This window comes from Bison bison, unplaced genomic scaffold (genome assembly GCF_000754665.1).
Source record: "Bison bison bison isolate TAMUID 2011002044 unplaced genomic scaffold, Bison_UMD1.0 scf7180017864066, whole genome shotgun sequence".
In the NCBI taxonomy this organism is placed as follows: Eukaryota; Metazoa; Chordata; class Mammalia; order Artiodactyla; family Bovidae; genus Bison; species Bison bison.
Window position 1 is genome coordinate 4,747,098 of NW_011494638.1, and position 8,205 is coordinate 4,755,302.

Consider the following 8,205-nt stretch of genomic DNA (forward strand, 5'->3'; position numbering starts at 1 on the left):
CATGCAACAACAGACTGGTTCCAAATAGGAAAAGGAGTACATCAAGGCTGTATATTGTCACCCTACTTATTTAACTTATATTCAGAGTACATCATGCAAAATGCCAGGCTGAATGAAGCACAGGCTGGAATCAAGATTGCCAGGAGAAATATCAGTAACCTCAGATATGCAGATAACACCACCCTTATGGCAGAAAGAGAAGAGGAACTAAAGAGCCTCTTGATGATGGTGAAATAGATGAGTGAAAAAGCTGGCTTAAAACTCAACATTCAAAAAATGAAGATCCTGGCATCCCGTCACATCACTTCAGAGCAAACAGATGGGGAAATGATGGAACCGGTGACAGATTTTATTTTCTTGGGCTCCAAAATCACTGTGGACAATGACTGCAGCCATGAAATTAGAAGACGCTTGCTCGTTGGAAGAAGAACAATGACAAACCTAAACAGCATATTAAAAAGCAGAGACATTACTTTACCTACAAAGGTCCGTATAGTCAAAGCTATGGTTTTTCCAGTAGTTATGTTCAGATGTCAGAGCTGGACAATAAAAAAGGCTGAGCGCCAAAGAACTGATGTCTTTGAACTGTGGTGCTAGAGAAGACTCTTAAGAGTCCCTTGAACAACAAGAAAATCAAATCAGTCAATCCTAAAGGAAATCAATCCATAATATTCATCGGAAGGACTGATGCTAAAGCTGAGGCTCCAATACTCTGGACACCTGATGGGCAGAGCCAACCACTGGAAAAGACCCTGATGCTGGGAAAGACTGAAGGCAGGAGGAGAAGGGGATGACAGAGGATGAGATAGTTGGATGGCATCACCAATTCAATGGACCTGAGTTTGAGCAAACTCCAGAAGAGGTGAGGGACACGGAAGCCTGGCATGCTGTAGTCCATGGGGTCTCAAAGAGTCAGACACCATTGAGCGACTAAACAACAACAAACTGGTTTATGGAAAAGAGAACTTATAGACTCCTTTACAGAATTAGTTGTAGGCACATTTTAAACAATGATCGCTAAACCTAGTGTTTCTCTCTCCACCTCTAGGTTTCACTTCCTTTATTCTGATTCTACCCTACGAAAGGGTCCTTCTATTGTGAAGGACTACAGCAGCTCAGGACCTCCCTGGTGGTTCAGTGGTTAAGAATCCACCTGACAATGCAGGAGACACGGGTTCGATCCCTAGTCAGGAAGATCCCCTGGAGAAGGAAACAGCAACCCACTCCAGTATTCTTGCCTGGGAAATCCCATGCACACAGGAGCTTGGCAAATTACATGGGGTTGCAAAAGAGTAGGACATGATTTAGTGACTAAACCCCATCATCACGAAGAACAAACCGCAGCTCCAACTAACACCTTCCAACATTCAAGACTTGGACAATGATAAGAGGACCAGCTCTGACTCAAGTTGACTGGCTTGGCTAAAGTCATATGCCCTTCCCTAAATCAATCACTACTGATCCCCCTGGTAATAGACACACAACCACAAGGTTAACTACTGGAGGAGGGGGTGGTTCCCCAAGGGAAAATCAACATGTATGTTACCAAGGTAAGGGACTTAAGGATGAATGGATGTTGAGTAGCAAGAACAACAAACGCCCACTAGCAGGAATTAGAATTAAAGCTTTGTCCCAATCAAAAGACTAAGATTTCTAACATAGAAAAAACATAAGACTGGGGCAAGCATGGCAAAAATGAAAGGTGTTTACAGATATTTTAAAGTTTGTCATAAGAAAAAAGGCAAGAGGAAGACCTGATCCTGTGGCTCAAGTGATGATAACAACAATAACAACACTGCTAATATTTACTTGTTTTTGAGTAAACCAGAGATTTTCATTTCTAGTTTGAGCTTAAAAACAACTACTGAGTTCATTACATACAACTATAAGTTATAATAATTATAAGTTATTATGTATAATAATATCATTACCATTAGCTAATTAATTAAACACTCATTATTTCATCTAATCCTCAAAAACCTTTATGACACTATTACTATCCTTGCTTTATAGCTGTGGAAATCCAATTATAGAGGTTAAGTACCGGCCCCAAAGAAACACAATTAAGTGGCTGAGCAAGGATTCAAACCCAGACACTTCAAAGGCCGAAGATTTCAACCACATACTATTTGCCTACAACAAGAACAAAATCAGAATAATAGGGAGGCAGATTACATATATGAAACAATCAGCAATTAAAATATCAGGAAATTAGATGAACTTGAGAGTGATAGATCACTAAAGAAAAATGAAAAATTCAAGCATTATGAATTGAAAATAATCACTTTCAAGATCCCTAAGGATCCTTCCAACTTGAATACTGTAAACATCTAGTATACAAAAATTTTTGGCCTAGACTGAAGGAAAAGGGGAATTTATTATTACTTCAGTTAAAAAAAAAAAACTGCTCTAATTGAAAAAGTTGAATTATTAAAGTTCATCTTAGGAGTTAGAAATGAAGAATTTTAGTACTCTACCTACTATACCTAAATATTTTCCAGAAACTCTCAAGTACAATGTAACAAATGAAACTGTCATCCTTTTGCACTTTTTTCAGTGTTTCCCTCTTTCATTCATCATATCTTATCAAGTCCTCAGTTCTATAGTCTTCCTTCAAAATATTTCCCACAGCCAACCTTGCCTTTCCATTTGTAAGTACTTGTTCAGGCCCTAAGAACTGCACACCTATAGCAACAGATTTACAAGATTCACTTTGTCTCTCAGCATCCAGATCTGCTTTCATCTATTTAATATAAAATCATCAAATTATCAATTCCCTGAAATAATGCTTTTATTGTGTCACTTATCAATTCCAAACTCAATAACTCCACCAATACAGGCAGAGCTGGGTTATCCCAGTGCCAGAGGCTTCCAGAATGCAACGAAGCACAGAATAAGCCAAATGCTCTACGAGCTGACACTTCCACTAGAAGTTGTGCTGCTTGGCTTGCACTGTCTAACCCAAGAAGAGAACACATAATTCTGAGCTAGAAAGACTGAAGCTGGAGAAGGAAATGGCAACCCACTCCAGTATTCTTGCCTGGAGAATCCCATGGACGGAGGAGCCTGGTGGGCTATACAGTCCACGGGGTCGCAAAGAGTCGGACACGACTGAGCGACTTAAAAAAAAATAAAAAAATAAAAAAAATAAAAAGAAAGACTGAAGCTGAAGTGAGGGAAGGCCAAAGCATCACATCTTACAAAAAATATGCACTGTCTGGTACCCAGGAATTATTACAATGACTGAAATAAACTTTTTCTAAGACTCAATTTTCTCATCTATAAAGGACAGATGATAATAATACCACCCATCTCCAAAGAGCATTTGTTTTGAGGATGAAATATAATCATGAAACACATTATAATCAATAAAATACTACATTAAAAAAAATGAAATGAACCTTGCACCTTATTTTATGTCCTTGAATATGTTCTAGTGTCTCCCAGTTTAGAGTCTATGGGAACTTGAACAGAATTTGTATCCTACTGTTCTGTGAAAATTGTATAAATTTTAATTATGTTGAACTGGTTCATGGTGCTTTTCAGGTCTACTATATTCTTCTACTTTTCTATATATTTATTCTATTAATTTTTGAGAGTTTGATATTGAAACTCCAACTAAAAATCTTACTTTATCTATTTAAAAAAAATTGTAAAGTACAGTAGAACTATATTCTATATTTTTCAAGTCTCCTATAAATGCATTATTATATTTTCATAATTTAAAAAATTTTAAATAAAGAAATGAAAGATTAGAAAGATATCTTCCTCTCTAAAGAACATGAATACTAACAATGTAGTGTCAATTTTCTTATTTACCTTTTTCTATTCAATAAAGTTGGGAGATTATTTATTTTTCCTCATGGAATTTAACAAAGCCACTTCCATGCTGTACTTTTTTCCATAAGGACCTTTCTATCAGCAGTCAGCAATCCGAAAGTTGAAAGTCAGATATTAAACCCTAAACAGGAAAAGCAAAATGAGTAAACAAAAGAGATAGGGATTAGGATATATCTAAAATTCCCAGACTGCTACCAAACCCTCCAGGTTTTGCTTCTCAAACTTGCCAAAGGTTAAGAACAAATACCTACAAAATAAGGAATACAGGATAAAGCCTTAGAAACAAGGAGCAAATTATGTCATAGACTAATGATATTTGCATTGGTTAAAATCCCTCAATACAAAGACATTCACATCATGCTGAAGAAATCTGGCCAAAATAAAACCCAACAGTGCAGCTGATTTTCTAAGGATGAAACCTATAAACTCAACCTGAGAAATTTAAGAAATATATATTAATTTACTTAAAAGTGACTGTAACAAACACAATGCATATTAACACAAATACTTTTATGAAAAATAGCTGTTTTTTCCAAAACAAAAATTTAGAGGATGGCACTGTTTTCCATTTTTGCAAATCTTATTAATTTTAATACCTGTGTTCAGAGACAGCTGGATTCCCTTATCTGCTTCTGTATTCAATCTGTTATACTACCTTGTTCTGTTGAAGTGAGGGAAATCCAGCTTCATAGGATGTTAATAGATACATGGTAAAGGGAAGGCCTTGTAGAACCCTTACTCCATTAGCGAAGGAATGCAAAGAAGTGGAAAACCTATAATGGTAGTAGGAGGCAAGAAGGTTTCACGTGTGAGTTGGAAAGCAGTGGAACTCTGTATCTTACCATCCAAATTAACCATCAACCTTCGGCATACTATCAGAGTCCATAGGAACAGTTTCAGCTCTAATTTTCTTTCTTTAGCAGTTCTAGTTTTAAAAACTGACATTTTATGAATTCCACTGTTTCCGAGAGATCTTCAAACAACAAAGGGAAAATTTACTTATTACTTTAAAATAGAATAAAACTCATTCTATCTTATGATTACTATGTGAGCCATAGAATACTTTTATAAATCTAAGATACATTATGGAATCTGAGTGGTATTATTTTTCCTGCACCTTAAAATATTTTGCTAATTCCTTCATTCTAGGTGTTATTTCACTGCTGAGCATCAATTTTTCCCAACTATACTTTTAAAAAGAACACTAAAATAATAAAACAGAAGAATGATTTAACTGCCTAGAAGGATAATGCAAAAGTGAAATAAATCATCACTAATACATTATGCTTTGCCTTTCTCCTCTTCTTTTGAGTTTTCCTATTGTTTGGCACAAAATACTGCATCAGCTTCCAAAAAGGCATAGAAGACTAGAGGCATTATCTTTGCAGTGTCAGGAAGGAAAGACTTTACTTCTACCCTTTTAGGATACAATATCTGTGGCCTGTGAATTAAATTAACAAAAGACAAGTCAACAGGAGAAAAAACACATTAATTTTTATTAATATTTACATACACTAGAGTTCACAAAAAAGAAGTAAAACTCAAGCAGTTAGATTCAGAGTATATATCATTTAAACAAAGGAAAGGGAATTGGGGCTTTAAGAGACAATAAATTGGGGGCGGGGGAGATTAGCAACTATGTGGTAGAACTAATGGAAGGTAAGGGTTATTTTAGTTGAGTCTGTTTATGCAAACTCATCTCAGTATCAACTCTCCATCTTAAATATTAAGAGTCACTCTTCCCTTTCTGGCAGGGTGATGGGAAAACCTTCAAAAAAGAAATGTATGCCCTGCTTTTAGGCAGTTGATGTGGGGGGCAGGGGGAGGGGGTTGGTGGCAACTCTTACTGCAATTCCACATTTGTTGATTCTCAATTACCTTCCTCTCAAAATAATCCTTTTGTCAAAGTGGCGTATTTTAGGGGGCAGATCCTTTCATCAGCTTCTAGTTTTCATTGACTGTGGTTAAGAACTCAGAACTTGGGGGCTTCACTGGTAGCTCAGTGGTAAAGAATCCACTTGCCAACGGAGGAGCCATGGGCTGGATCCTTGGTCCAGAAAGATCCCACATGCCACTGAGCAACAAAGTCCATGTGCCACAACTACTGAGCCTGTGCTCTAGAGCCTGGAAACCTCAACTACCAAAGCCCACGTGACCCAGGTTCAGCAACAAAGAGAGGCCACTGCAATGAGAAGCCAACACACCACAACCGGAGACTGGCCCCCACTCAGTGAAACTAGAGAAAAGGCCCTCGAAGCAACAATGGTCCAGCACAGCCAATAAATAAAGAACTCAGAACTTTTAATTTTCTGTCCATACTGAACAGACGAAAACTGACAGAGGAGACATTTCAAAATTATTAGATGAACCTAAAGAAGCACTTCAGACTGCAATAATGACAGTGAAATTTGGGAACTCTTAGGCTAAGTCTAGATTAGATTAAATCCCTAAACAGATTTTCTCAAATTCAAAAATGAGTAAACAATATATTTCTAAAAACTAAAAGGAAATACAGTATTCTCATTCAGCAGGAAAGGCTTCATCATGCAAAATTTTTATAAGAATGCAAAATTTTTATAAGAATGCAAAAGGACGCGTGACAGTACTCTTTCATTCTTCATGTCTGTAGGCTAAAATTTAAGTTGATACAGTTCTTGAGTGGAGAAGTATTAAATGCAGATGTATACAATGGTGACTAGAAAGAAACAGGCAATGCAGAGAATTTTTTAATTCATTGAATTATTCTAATTGGTGTCTACAAATCTAAAACTGGAAATACCTTGCAATTAGGAAGTAAAGATGGCCATCTTCTCTTTAGCAAAATTTTGAACCATACAAGTTTTCAAAAACTTCTTGAAGTATTGCATTAGAGGATGCACATTGCAAAAAGAAGACCCAGAAGGAATGATAAGAATGAACCTACTAGGGAAATATTTGAAATCTCATCACTATGTTCCAGCTTCATGTATGACAGTTGAAGAATTAGTCATATGCAGACAACGTTGCCTATTTTAAGTAAACTTCAAACTGGAAAACACAGACTAAAACTCTAGGCAACATATGACAGTGTGACACTGTAAGCTTGAAAAATGCATAGAGTGATTCAGAAAAAGGATGAGAGCAGAACCAAGAACATCTCAAGAACTAACAAAAGAATCTGAAAATTCTATCAGAAATACAACTTGTGACAAATTTTTTTAAGTTTATAATTGGCTTAGTATTATCTATCAAGAAACTTTCCTTAGTTGGCAGTATCAGAAAGAACAAGGTTGAACTTCTGTGAAATTTCACACAGGAAAAGCAAGAGAAGTTAATTGCATATAATCTGGTTTTCAAACATATTTAATGATTCTTACTGCCCTAAGAAAAATTAGTACTCTCAGGACTTCCCTGGTGGTCCCATGGTTAAGAATCCACCTTCTAACTCAGGGGACATGGGATGGATCAACCCCTGGGTGGGGTACTAAGATCCCAGATGCCACAACTAGAGAAAGCCCACACACTACACAACCAAAAAATTTAAATATATAAAATAATTTTAAAATTAAAAAAAACAATCTAGAACTCTTCTCAGCTTAATGCATTCTCAAGTATCAATGAATTTTTAAAACCCTGTATAAGTTAACCTGGAGAGAGTTATATTATATAAAAAGACTAAAGGAGGGATAGATACTGATTAAGAAAGTCAGGACCTATCCATGAGCTGAACAACACAGGGTTTAGGCCCTGCTCAGTTGAAAATTAGTGTGTAATAGTTGACACCTCTGTATGCATGATTCCAAATACATGGATTCAACCCAACTGCTGATCATGTAATACTGCAGCATTTTTACTGAAAAAGAAAATCCACATGGACCTGAAGTTCAAACTCATGTTGTTCAAGGGTCAACTATACTTAAAAATAGCAATGGCACCCCACTTCAGTACTCTTGCCTGGAAAATCCCATGGACGGAGAAGCCTGGAAGGCGGCAGTCCATGGGGTCACTGAGGGTCAGACACAACTGAGCAATTTTACTTTTACTTTTCACTTTCATGCATTGGAGAAGGAAATGGCAACCCACTTCAATGTTCTTGCCTGGGGAATCCCAGGGACGGGGGAGCCTGGTAGGCTGCCATCTATGGGGTCGCACAGAGTTGGACACGACTGAAGTGACTTAGCAGCAGCATACTTAAAAAATGACTTGAAGATGATGGCCAATGACTAATATTACTATCATTATATGAAGAAAGCTTCAATTACAAAACCATAAGTTACCAAGAACATTCCTCATGCAACTAGGAAAAGCACTTATGGGAACTATAAGACAATTCTATCTCACCCTCTAACCAAAATATTCTAAGGTCTAAGCGGGAAGAATAAAGGA

General features: G+C 36.8%; 1 protein-coding gene across 7 annotated transcripts in view; it reads right to left on the reverse strand.

Annotated features, from left to right (window-relative positions):
* The window catches only part of ZNF280D (zinc finger protein 280D), a 120,616-nt gene extending 114,291 nt beyond the window's left edge, over window positions 1–6,325 (reverse strand). For 2 of the 7 annotated variants that reach the window (XM_010836794.1, XM_010836791.1), the window contains exons 1-2: window positions 4,437–4,668; window positions 3,820–3,961 (exon numbers count right to left, since the gene is read on the reverse strand). The gene's annotated coding sequence lies outside the window, so the exon portion shown is untranslated. The other 5 variants (XM_010836797.1, XM_010836798.1, XM_010836793.1 and 2 more) reach the window with 4 other exon arrangements.
* Between the last annotated feature and the right edge of the window lie 1,880 nt (window positions 6,326–8,205).